The sequence below is a fragment of the Trichomycterus rosablanca genome, chromosome 1, assembly GCF_030014385.1.
Source record: "Trichomycterus rosablanca isolate fTriRos1 chromosome 1, fTriRos1.hap1, whole genome shotgun sequence".
Taxonomy (NCBI): Eukaryota; Metazoa; Chordata; class Actinopteri; order Siluriformes; family Trichomycteridae; genus Trichomycterus; species Trichomycterus rosablanca.
In genome coordinates, this window is record NC_085988.1 from 9,002,243 (window position 1) to 9,015,555 (window position 13,313).

Sequence of the window (13,313 nt, forward strand, 5' to 3'; positions counted from 1 at the left end):
AGACGATCGCTCATCTATTGCTGCTGTTTGAGTCGGTCATCTTCTAGACCTTCATCAGTGGTCACAGGACGCTGCTCACGGGGTGGCTGGATATTTTTGGTTGGTGGACTATTCTCAGTCCAGCAGTGACAGTGAGGTGTTTAAAAACTCCAGCAGCGCTGCTGTGTCTGATCCACTCATACCAGCACAACACACACTAACACCCCACCACCATGTCAGTGTCACTGCAGTGCTGAGAATGATCCACCACCCAAATAATACCTGCTCTGTGGGGGGTCCTGATCATTGAAGAACAGGGTGAAAGCAGGTTAAAAAAGTATGTAGAGAAACAGATGGACTACAGTCAGTAATTGTAGAACTACAAAGTGCTTCTATATGGTAAGTGGAGCTGATAACATAGACAGTGAGTGTAGAAACAAGGAGGTGGTCATAATGTTATGACTAATCAGTGTATATACTGTGTACACACATATATAGATTCATATACATGTGTGTGTGTGTGTGTGTGTGTGTGTGTGTGTGTGGTGAGGGGGCTGGGCTGTACTTAAACACCTAAACGTTACTCATGTTCGACAGCATCCAAACCAGAAGAAACTGAGCTGCAGCTCCAGGCACCACCAGTTTATGGTACGTACAGACACACCCATCACTCAGCAGCTCAGATAAAAAAGATAATACGTTTTTGATTGATTTGATTTGCTTTGTGTGTGTTTGTGTACCAGCGGATTGTGTGAGGAGTCGCCATGACGATGAGCATGTGAGTATGACATCATCATTGCATTAAATATCTGACTTTCATGACTTTGGAGTGTGGAGCCGGACGTGTGGCTCTCACTCAGCTTCAGGGTCCTGGGCTCCATCCTTACCTCCGGTCCCAGTCTGAGGAGATGTGTGACACCCTGTTGAAATGGTACCGCGAAAGTACATGTTCATCACCCGCCGCCCGTGGTTAGTCTCGCAGAGTGAGACATGATGAGCTTCACTGAACGACGCCAATCTTCGACCCGAAGGCTTTAGAAATAGGCTTGCTGTTTACTTCAGTTCTCTCTAGATGATGCAAGGCACGACTGAGACACTCTTCACTGCACATGCTCAGACCGTCTCAATCTCATCTCTATAACTATATCCCCAAAATACCCTACCTGCGCCAAACCCCCAATCCTGTCCACTCCAGAATTACAAAATCTACATTTAAGGCCGCTCAGGTGGTGCAGCGGTAAAACACACACTGAACACCAGAGCTGAGATCTCGAATACATCGTATCGAGTCTCAGCTCTGCCTGCCGGCTAAGGCTGAGCAACCACATAAACAACGATTGGCCTGTTGTTCATATAGGGGCGGGATTAAGCCGGATGAGGTCTCTCTCTCACAACGAATGCAATTACGCCCTCTGCTGTCTGACTGATGGTGCCTACACAGAGATGAGAAGAGTGCTGTCAGGGTGTGTCTCTCCGTACACAATGCTGATCCGCACTACACTCGTCAAAGTGTAGGTGATAAGATGCATACGGCTGCCGCCCAAGTGTCAGGGCTGGCGTGGGTTAGCTTCGTTCTCCTCAATCAGAGCGGGGATCAGCATCGGTGGAGAGGAAGCATGACGCAATCGAGCTGCTGGACGCGCATAAAGGGAGAAAAGGCATTTAGCAGACGCTTTTATCCAAAGTGACTTACAGTATTGTGACAGTGTATGATCTAAGCAATTGGGGGTTAAGGGCCTTGCTCAAGGGCGCAACAGTGTGCAACCTGGCAGTGGTGGGGCTTAAACCAGTGACCTTCTGATTACTAATCCAGTACCAAAACCGCTATGCTACAACTGCTCTAAATGTAAATTCCTGAGGTGGGCGCCAAAGGTGCTACCAAAAGTACCGTTGTTTTAAGTACCAAGGATGGCCTGTAGGTGGCACACTGTTCAAACACATGGGGGTATTGGAGGGGCAGCTCTCTGTTCTTTCCAGAAACTTACCCTGGTTACTCCCAACAAGAATCGCAGCATCTTCATCTCCGCCTCCAAGCTCTACCATATAGCGGACCTCACTACGGTCACGTAGACTCACCCTTTCACTCAGGCAGATACCCTTCTAACACAAAACACTCCCCCCACTCTGAGCCACCCACTCCACCCTCTGCACTCACTGCTTCACCTCTCTACCACACCTTTTATTAATCTGTACCCTCCACCCCAAGTATTTAAACTTGACTCCCATTACCGCCTCAACTCCTCATGCTCTGTCTCTCCTGTGATGCTCGGTAATAAACTAGCACCCTGTCCATGGTGTGTTCCTTCTTCCAGAAAGTCCTTCTCACAAAGTACAAAGCCAGTTCATCAACCCTCATGTCCTCCAAACCACTGTTCCCTGTTTCCTGTGGGCTGGTCCCAGCAAGCCAGGACCTGGAACGTGATTATACATCTGGAACAACATTAAAAACGAGCGCAGGCTGCATGACAGGCTTCCTTGACATGTTTCAGAAATAGGCTTAGCATTTGATTCAGTTCTCTCTGTGATTGATGATAAAGATTGTGTGTGTGTTTCAGATCCACTACGCATCTCTGGGGAAACAGAACTGGAGGAGCCGAGGCTGGAATCAGCAAAGCAGACAGCAGGTCATCTACTCAACCCTGCAGCTGAACCCGAGACACACAGCATACACACCCACACACCAACACACACTGTACACACCAGGAATCTAGAGTGGGAGTCCTCATAACTGCTGCAGTTAGTTAGCTGCTGTTAGTTAGGCATAACATTATGACCACCTTCCTAATAATGTGTTGGTCCCCTTTTGCTGCCCCATACACAACAAACTGTGATGCTCTGTGTATTCTGACACTTTTCTATCAGAACCAGCATCAACTTCTTTAGCAGTTTGCATTTTTCACAAGAGCTGCAGTTTTGGAGATGCTCTGACCATCTGATGCATCTAGCCATCACAATGTGGCCCTCGTCAAACTCGCTCAGATCCTCACGCTTGCCCATTTTTCCTGCTTCTAACATCAACTTTGAGGATAAAATGTTCACTTGTCTTGTACCTGTACTGAGCAATGACAAAGTTGAATCTATATATAATATATATAATCTTTATTTGTAATAACAAAAGCAATAATTTCTGACCAGTACATGTAAAACTAAATGAGAAACTTACTTATCATTGTGTTTAGGTGAATAAAATCAGTTTTATGAAATAAATGATATTCTTTAAGCTTTGTGGCAGCAGTTTGGAGACACTTTTGGGATGAACGAGCCAGGCCTTTTTATTTAACATCAGCGCTCGTCCTAATAAATGCTCTTTTTAATAAATGAGCACAAATTCCCACAGGCACACTTCACATTCTTGTGTAAAACCTTCTTAGAAAACATGAGAGCTGTTATAGATGCTAAAGTTATGATATGATGTTCAACAAATCACAGTTGGGTGTCCATAAATCTTTTACCATGTAGTGTATTGCTAAAATAATAATAATAATAATAATAATAATAATAATAATAATAATAATAATAAATAATAATTAAATGTCTGATATGTCTTTACCCCTCTGGAGAGATATTTAGATTTAGGTGGCTGTAGAAGTCATTCTATGTTAATATCATATGATGTCCAACAGTCTCATGTTCAAGTGTCCGACTACTTTTGGCCATTTAGTGTAGATAACTTTATAAACACTTTTAAGAAGAACACTGTTGGGCCGCTCAGGTGGCGCAGCGGTAAAAACACACGCTATTCACCAGAGCTGAGATCTCGAATACATCGTATCAAAGTTCGGCTCTGCCTTGCCTTGTCGGGTGAGGCTGAGCGGCCACATGAACAACGATTGGCCTGTTGTTCAGATAGGGGCGGGATTAAGCCGGATGGGGACTCTCTCTCAGACTAGTGCGATTACGACCTCTGCTGGCTGGTTGGTGGCGCCTACACGGAGATGGGAAAGGAGTGCGACTGTCTGTACACAGCGCTGTACTGTACTGCACTCGTCAAGTGTTGGTGATAAGATGTTCGATTGCTGTGCACATGTCGGAGGGGGCGTGGAGCAGCCTCATCCTCCCTAATCAGGAGCAGGGACCAGCATCAGTGAGAGGATGATTGACGGGCAGAAATTGGATGCGCTAAAGTGGGAGCAAAAGGGGAACAAAAGAAGAAAAACACTTCATTTATTAACATCAATATGAACAAAAATGTAAAAAAAACATTTACAGTGATTATACAGTACAAGCAGTTGACTGAGGGTTAAGGGCCTTGCTCAAGGGCCCAACAGTAGCAATTTGGCAAATGCAGGGCTTGAACCAGCAACCTTTCTGTTAATAGACCCATAAAAGGAGGGAGGGGGGGTAAATACTTTGGCTTGTTTTTATTTACCATGTAATCACCATGCTGTGGGGTTCAGGACTGCTTTACTCTCTAGGACTGCTGGACATCTTCTTGGAGATGATGTCGTACGTGACATCGTGGTCAGGAGACGGTTTGGGTCTCACCCGAGTTACTGCGTTGTGTCTGAGACTGGCGTACTGCACATCCGCGTCTGCCTACAACACACACACACACACACACACACACACACAGGAAACAGAACCATAAATGACATTTATGACCAGTGTAGGAAGGTGGGTTAAGATGCAAATAAAAGCTTGTATTAAATCAACCACATTTATTGTTTTGTTCGAGTGTCACTGTTTTATGTTGGTGTTTTTAAATAGATATCTGCAACATGGCAAAAATATTGGGACAGAGTACATTTAAGACTAAGAACAGTGTTTATATATACAGTATATTTACAGTACATTTTAAACAAGTGATGCAATCATGCTTGGGTACAGTCAAGTCGGAAAGTCTGCACACCCCGTTCACCTTCTCCACGTTTTATTACGTTACAGACTCATTCTATAATAGACTGAGTTCTTTTTTTTGTCTCAAACATCTAAACACAATCACCAATAATTACGAAGTAAAAACAGGGTTTAGAAAAGATGCACTTTTATTTTACTGACTAAAATAGTTTATTTAGGGGTTACATACTGTATCTGTACACACCCTGAGCCTAATACTTGCTTGATGCACCTTTGGCAGCAGTTACAGCTTCGAGGCGTCTTGGGAAAGAAGCTACAAGCCTGGCACACTTGTTTCTGGACATTTTTGCCCGTTCCTCTTGGCATATCCCTGCCTGCTCTGTCAGGTTGGATGGAGGTTGGATCTTCTGATAGGTTCTCCCATCACCACAAGGGTACACTATAGCTCTGTCAGAGTGACCTTTGGGTTCCTGCTCACCTCCCTGGCCAGGGTCCATCTTCCCCGCTCGCTCAGTTTGGCCGTGTGGCTTCAGGTCTAGGAAGATTTTTGGTGGTTCCAAACTTCTTCCATTTATGAACGATGGAGGCCACTGTGCTCTTTGGGATGTGTAAAGCTGCAGCAGTGTTTCTGTACCCTTCTCCAGATCTATGCCTCAACACAATCCTGGTTCTGAGGTCTGCAGATAATTCCTTTGACCCCATGGCTTGGCGTTTGCTCTGATGTGCACTGTTAACTGTGGGACCTTATATATGCAGGTGTTGGCAATCCCCAATTATGTCCAGTCAATTTAATTTAGCACAGGTGGACTCCAATTCAATTGTAAACATCTCAAGCAGTATCAGTGAAAACTAAATGCACCTCAGCTCACTTTTGGGTGTCATATTAAAGATATTATTAATGATATTTTACATTTTGATTTTTAATAAATGAGCACAAATGTCTAAAAACCTGTTTTTACTTTGTCATTGTGGCTATTTTGTGTAGCATTTTGTGACAAAAAATTAGCTCAGTCTATTATAGAATGAGTTTGTAATGTAATAAAACGTGGAGAAGGTGAAAGGAGTGTGCAGCCTTTCTGGCTTGACTGTATGAGAGGATAAGTTGGAGTTTTACAACACTTTACAACAATAAATAAATAAATAATAATAAATAATTCTTCAATGATTGCAAGGATTTTAGACATCATACCTCTACAGTGCATAACACCAGAAAAAGGTTCTAAAAATGAGAAATTTCTGCCTGAAAGGTACAAGGCCATAAAACCCTCTACTGAATGTTTGTAAGGTTTGATCTCTCTAATGGCGCTGAACTAAAAACCAGCATGTGTCTGTGATGGAAATATTTTTAACAAATCGTTATAAATAAACATAAATATCACTTAATCCACAAGCACAAGTTAAACTGCACAACGCCCAGAATGGAAACATGGATGACGGTCTGATTCATTATTTCCGACTGTGTTTGGAATTAACAGATGTCGTGTTAAAACACACCACCCACACACACACTGTAACTCTTATTAATTCCAAAAACAGTCTGAAAGAGTGAATCATTAAACCACATTACGTTTCCACTGAACATCAGTCAATTTCAGTCGAGACTGATCGTTAGTTGGGCCAATAGCATCGATAACCTGCCCAGCAAAAAGATGAGGAACGTTATTATTATAATAATAATAACAGTAATAATAATAATAATATAATAATAATGATGACAATATTATTATTCTTAATTTAATTATATTAATAGTATTACTACTACTACTACTACTACTAATAGTAGTACTACTACTACTAATAATAATAATAATAACAATAATAAAGTTATTATAAAAAGTTATACTAACAGTATTATTATTAATAAAAATAATAATAATTTGTTTTATTCTAGTAATAATAATGGCATTAATAATAATAGTAGTTTTAATAATAATATTAGTTGTAGTAGTAATAAAATAATAATAATAACATTAATAATAAATTAATAAAGATTTATGTTATTATTATTAAGTATATTATTATTTTTATTATTACTAATACTACTGCTACTACTAATAATAATACTTTACAATACATTTTTAAATAAAAGTAATCCTTTATATTCTTTTATTACAGTTAATCCTGCATCAGCTGAATGAAGTGTATATGGCTGTATGAGAACAGCAAGGTATGCAGCCTGCTGTGGTTTGACAAAATGCTGTGGTTTGCATTTACACCTATGGCATTTAGCAGAAGCTTTTATCCCAAAACTAGTTTAATTTATAACAAATACAAATAAATTCTGCACTTATAATTAAACAATAAACAAATCTAGTACATGTATTTTATAGAAAAAAAAAGATAATAATAGGTTAAGAATAAATTACCTTTAGGTTGGAGCTGGCTTTTCTACAGAAACATGATGGAGAGCCTGAAAGAGAAATCAGTTTTCATAATCATTACTAAATTAAATTATGGAATGAATGAGTAAATCTAGCTTAGCAAATGTTGCTTAATCATTAAAAATGAAATCAGGGATTTTCTGAGAGTAAGTAAAATCTGTTCTTATGAAAGGTTAAACACCCACACATTTTCCCCCGGGCCCTGCATGTGTCACCTCTCACCTCGTCTGTACAGCAGCACGAGGACGAGCGTGAGCATCAGAGCGAGCGTACAGCAGACCGGAACCAGCGTGGTCCAGCAGAGCTCGGATGCGTCTGATGCACCCTCCACCACAGCTGAAAGACAAAACCACAGTGTGGGGTGAATGAAAGCGTTTCACTGGAAACTGTAGAAGAAGTGTGAGCATTTCTTTATAAGAGCAGGACACAACAGGAAAACGGGCCTCGCAGTTTCACTCTGAGCGCTGCGGCTGAGGGCTACGAGCTTCCGTGGTGTCCCATTTCTAATGAACAGATGAGAATAGTAGTTCACTATGACCTACATTATCATTCAGCGTTTGTTGTACATGTGCAGTCACTGTACTGAACATTACAATTAAATCAATTAATTGTCACACAGTACAACTGGAAGTATACAGTATATATATATATATATATGTGTATATATATAATACAAAAATATAGAAATGTTTTTTAATTGTAAAAATGTAGAAGAATTAGAAAAAATGGAGCAATTTAAAGTGAACAAGTGTGTAAAAGTGACATTACTATACACAAATACAAATCTATACATACACACATATATAAACTGTATACACTCATATACTTACAGTATATACACATACATATGTGTATGTATATATATATATATATATATATATATATATATATATATATATTGTGCAAGCTGTGTAAATGCAGCAATTAATGCAGCAACAATTAAAGCAACAGTCGTTTACAGAATGATTCCTGGTATTACTGTGTTTTAAACATGTCCCAACTCTTTCTGTAAATGTACATTATATATAATGTACATTACAGGTGTATGTAAATATTAGACTTCACCTGTAGTTAGCTCTCAGTTGGAAATTTAGAGCACTCCACAGGACAGATCACTTATGCTCTGCTCAACTATTTGGTTGGTCTTATGCTTCCTCTCTACTGGTGCTAGCAGATCGGTTCTTGTCTGTCTGGTCAGTTGTGAACAAAGAAAAAGTTTTAAATATGCTGTTCAGATCTCAGTGTCAGGTCCTTAGATCATTTGTTCTTTTTTTACTCCAATATTAAGGGTCTACTCTATTGTACTAGACATGGCATAGATTAATATGGACGCCCTTCCTGGCGCAACTCGTATTTTTTAATCTGCCTCGGGCCAGCATAGAGAGCGCACTGTGAAGTTTCAGCACCTTGCTTTACTCACTCTTAGCAGTAATGGGCTAGCGTACACATTAAAATTGGTACATTTAAATGGGTTGCGCCACCAGAGTGCCCTCCCAATATCAAAGTACTCTAGAACAGTAGTCTCTTAAAAAAAAGTCAGGAGAAGAACCCAACCTGTCCCCTCGTGCCTGAAGGACATTTATCCAGATGGGAAGATGTAATCTAAGAACCACCAAAAAGCAGATGGGCCATTGTCTGCTCAACAATTCGGTTGATCTTATGCTACCTCTCTACTGGTGCTGACCCCCGGCTCGATTGAGCAGAGCAAACCGGCCTGAGTCCTTTCTGTCTGGAGTTTGCATGTTCTCCCCGTGTCTGTGTGGGTTTCCTCTTTTGATATTAACCTTGTTAACTGATTAACCTTGTGAGACGGCTGTTCGGCCATCTCCTCTTCAGACATAGACAATCACGTCTGTGTGGATGGCCACCCAGCTAATAGCACTGCTGAGATTCAAACCCCAGATCTCAGTCGGAGTATGCCAGCTTATTTTACCGTTGGAGTACCTACTAACACCACTTTTTGTTTGCTCTCCTCAATAAGACCAGCACCCTTAAAGTTAAAATCCTTGCACATGATTCTCCAGACGATCTTATACACAAGTTTTGCCCTAAAAGATCACTTAGACTAAATCATATTCAACCTGTCTAGTCATTAGCAAAAGTTTTATTATTAGTTTTGATGAGTTGGACATAAGTTCTTATTTCTTACCTGTAAAAGTAAGACGGTAAGCTCCTGTGAAGCTCATCCTTCCCTCCAGTTTAGTGCCACAGAAATACAGACCCAGATCAGACTCTCTGACGTCCAAGATGGTGAGACTTAGAGAATCATTATACATGTGTCCCAAAACCTAGTGGGGAAAAAAATATATTGAAATTTGAGCTAAAATTACATTTGTTGAGAAAACAAGTCTGCACTGGACCTGTACAGGCCGATGTATTTGTATTGGCACCTTATTGACAGCCTTATTTGACACCTTAGTGGATTTTGTGTTTGCCTATGCATGCACACAACGGGCATATACAATATGCAAGCTTCCTTGGGCCAGAGTTAAGCTGTAGCGGGCCACTGGGTGCATCCTTGCTGGTTACATACTCCATTACACAGATAATTGCTTTTAAGCTAATCGGCTGCTTTGGGTTCATGAGCACAGTCAGAAATAAAGGATTAGAAAAAACCTTTCCTAACTTGTTGCTTTCGTTTGTCACTGACCAGCATTTGTTGTGTTTTGAAGAAGTTTATTGTAACCCCAGGTTCCTCCAACTACTTCCTACCATAGTAGGAAGTGCACAGTGACCTGTTGTAGTTATAAATAGACTACACAACCCATAAATGACTCAAGAAGCTTGGAGAACTCAGCTGCATTGAGCCTTTGTTTTGCAACTGACTAAGCCGATGAGCTAGACGCCTATAGCTGTGATACCTCACTATATTTAAGAGAGACCTCTCTTGATTAACTGCATATACATTTTTTGTTAGTTGTAATAGGATTTCAGATCCACTTCCAGTTTCACTTTCCGTTTCTCCAAAAGAATAACAAGTCCGGAACAGCCACCCAACTGCTTTTAATATTTCTTAGAAGCGTTTGACTGTAATCGCATGCATTGGTGGACCAAGTAGCTTCAGTCACAGTTTGGCCTAGTGTTCCCCATTTTATTTTCAGATGGTGTGTTGACTCTTCACTTTGATTCATTGAGTGAGTCGATTCCCTTGTTCTCATTAGTTATCAGGCCTTCAACTCTCTTTTATTTGTCACTCAGTCGAATTGCTCAACCAGTGGTGTGCTCGCACCTTCTGGTTTCGACCCCGCTGAAGGACAGTTGATAAGTTCTTGTTATGCTTGGATCTGTGTACCTTTGGTCATTCGTTTTTCACTTCAAAAACCAAAATTGAAAAACAAGAAAACGAGCCGTTTTTGTTTCAAGATTAAAAATGTAATAACAAAAAAGCAGAAAATAAAAAAACGAATCGTATTTTAATTTTCCAAAATCAACAACTTTTTATCAGTTCAACCAAAAATATACGTGCAAGCATGTGTATAAGCTCACATGCGTATAATTGCTTCATATAAATGGTGTAAATCAAGCACAAGTGTTGAGAAGACAGAGCAAAAAGTAATAATAACGTTATGCCGCGTTCCCTGGTCTGACTTTTGTGTCTGCCGTAATTTTTCCTGCCCTTGTAATTTACACTAGAACTATTTTTCCTAAATAAAGTGCTATTCTAAGAAAAAGAATGCTGTTTACTAACTTTTTACCATCATCACAACATTTACAACTCAATTCTGTAATACAGGTAGGCTATAACTAATCATACACGTCACTGTGTAACTATTACAACATAATGCATTTTAATCAGCGTTCTGCTTCATGAACACTACCATAGTTTATTATCGCAGATAAGAAATAGCTTTAACTAAAAATTAAACAACTTTTTTAAATGTATTTGATTGTTGTTGCTCCTTGTTTACTGCAGAGTTAGTTCATGCAATTTTTTTTAAATTTTGTATGTTCATTGGCCGAGAACAAGAAATATTATAATAGCTACAAGATAAATAAATAAATGAGTCTCAGGCATCAGATGATTATTCAGTGTAAAACTAACATGACCACGGTGGTGTACAACGTCCAGTACAGAAATCACTCCCCATAATGTTTGTTTTTTTGCAGATACAGCAAATATATGCACGTCAAATATACAAACACAAAAGTCAGAACAACGGGGGACGCATTGTTACGTTATTATTACTGTTTCAACACTTGTGCTTGATTTACACTCTACATATATGAAGCAAATATACATGTCAGAGCGTGCACACACTTGTGTGTTTATTTCCGGTTTAACTGATAGAAAATGTTGATTTCGGAAAATTAAAATGTAATCTGACTTCTGTTTGTTTGTTATCTGATTTTTGATCTTGAAACGAAAAATGAACAATTTTGAGATTTAAAGTGACAAACAAATGACCAAAGGTACACGGAGCTGCTTGCCACTGCACTCGGGTCAGAAATCATTTAGGTGGTGAGTCTTCTGCATTCAGCACTTTCATTACTACCTCGTTTTATTTATCACTGACTAGCAAGTTTTGTATTTTAAACAAATAAATCCTGCTTTTACTGGACACTGATTAGCACGTGTTACTTTTAGCATGTGTTGCATTTTGAACATGTTTATGTTAATGGACCCATGTTGCACCAACATTACCTGCGGCACCACCGCCAAGAATAATAATCTATGACAAAATTAAGGGCCACGCCAAGCTGGCACTGAGGGACATTTAAGCAAGGTCCTTAACTCTAGACTAGTAAAGCCTTAATAAAGCTTTTCAGATGCAAGATCCCCAATCAGATTAAAATGGTTGAAAATAAATAAATGAATTAAAAAAAATAATTATAACACTTTTAAAGACTTACACTTTGCATATCGAAGCGCTTTTCATCTTCATTGTGGTTCACAGCAATCGGGATTTTATTAAACCGTGTGTATGTAGCTGATATAATTGTTGTGAGCTCATTATTCCTCTGGAGTAACCAGACTACTTCAACACTTGGTGTGATGTTGCAGGAAAGCGTGATGTTCTCTCCAGGTCTAACCTTCAGGATCACAGCAGATGCAGAACTGGGACTGGTTTCAGACAAGCCTGGGGGGAAAGTAGAGGTCTAGCAGATCGGTTTCTGTCTGTCTGGTCAGTTGTGAACAAAGGAACAAAGTTTTAATGTGCTGTTCAGATCTCAGTGACCTAAGATCATTTGTACTTTTTTCTTTCAGCCTCTGATCCCACAGTGAGGTTAAGCTTTCCTGACTGTGGGCAGTGTCACCCATGTTCCATGACTCCAGTGACACACCTAATTTATGGCTGACTGACTAATTTATTTACTTTAACTCCACTGCCAAACATACCTGGACATCCATTCACATAGCTTATTGATTCAAACACTACATTGCCAGAATTTATTTGGCACCAGCATGACTGTGACCCTGTACACAACCCAAATAATTTTGGCCAGAATGTAAATTCCAGCTCTCGGTTGGTGCGTCTATTGACGGCTGGGTGCTGTCTGAGGTGGGAAGTCGGGGGTGGCCGTTAATTGATACTCAATAGTAATTATAATAATAATAATAATTACTATTATAAATATTAATATTGAATGTAATAGTAGTAGTAGTATTATTACTATTATTTTTATTATAAATATTATTAGTCTTAATAGTAATAATAATAATAATAATGATTATATAATAATAATTACTATTATTATACATATTAATATTGAAAGTAAGGTAGTTATTATTATTTTTATTATTATAAATATTATTATTATTATTATAAATATTAGTTCTAATAGTAAAAATAATGAAAAAATATTAATTATAATAATAATAATTATTATTATTATTAATATAAATATTAAATGTAGTAGTCATATTATTATTATTATTATTATTATGTGATGCTAATCTGTACCGAATAACATGACCTGGGCAATTGAGAAATCACGATTGGAACTGGTTTGAATGGAGGTTTTTTTTGTGTCTGTATGTACCACACTGAGCATGAAGGAAAAGAAAGAAGAGCAAAGATTTGTCTGAGGATGTGAGAACCAAAAGTGTGCAAAAACATGATCAATTACAAAGTCCATCTCCAGAGGACTCTATGTTCCTGTGTCCAATTTGCGCAACATCATTAAGAAGTTTATAGCTGACCTCCCTGTACGTGG

The 13,313-nt window shown here is 39.2% G+C and overlaps 1 long non-coding RNA gene across 1 annotated transcript; it reads left to right on the plus strand.

Annotated features, from left to right (window-relative positions):
* The first annotated feature begins 574 nt into the window (after window positions 1-574).
* Window positions 575-2,765, plus strand: LOC134318545 (uncharacterized). The gene is made up of 3 exons (XR_010013390.1): window positions 575-627; window positions 723-757; window positions 2,535-2,765. It is a non-coding gene; the product is annotated as an uncharacterized LOC134318545 (long non-coding RNA).
* Window positions 2,766-13,313: the final 10,548 nt, after the last annotated feature.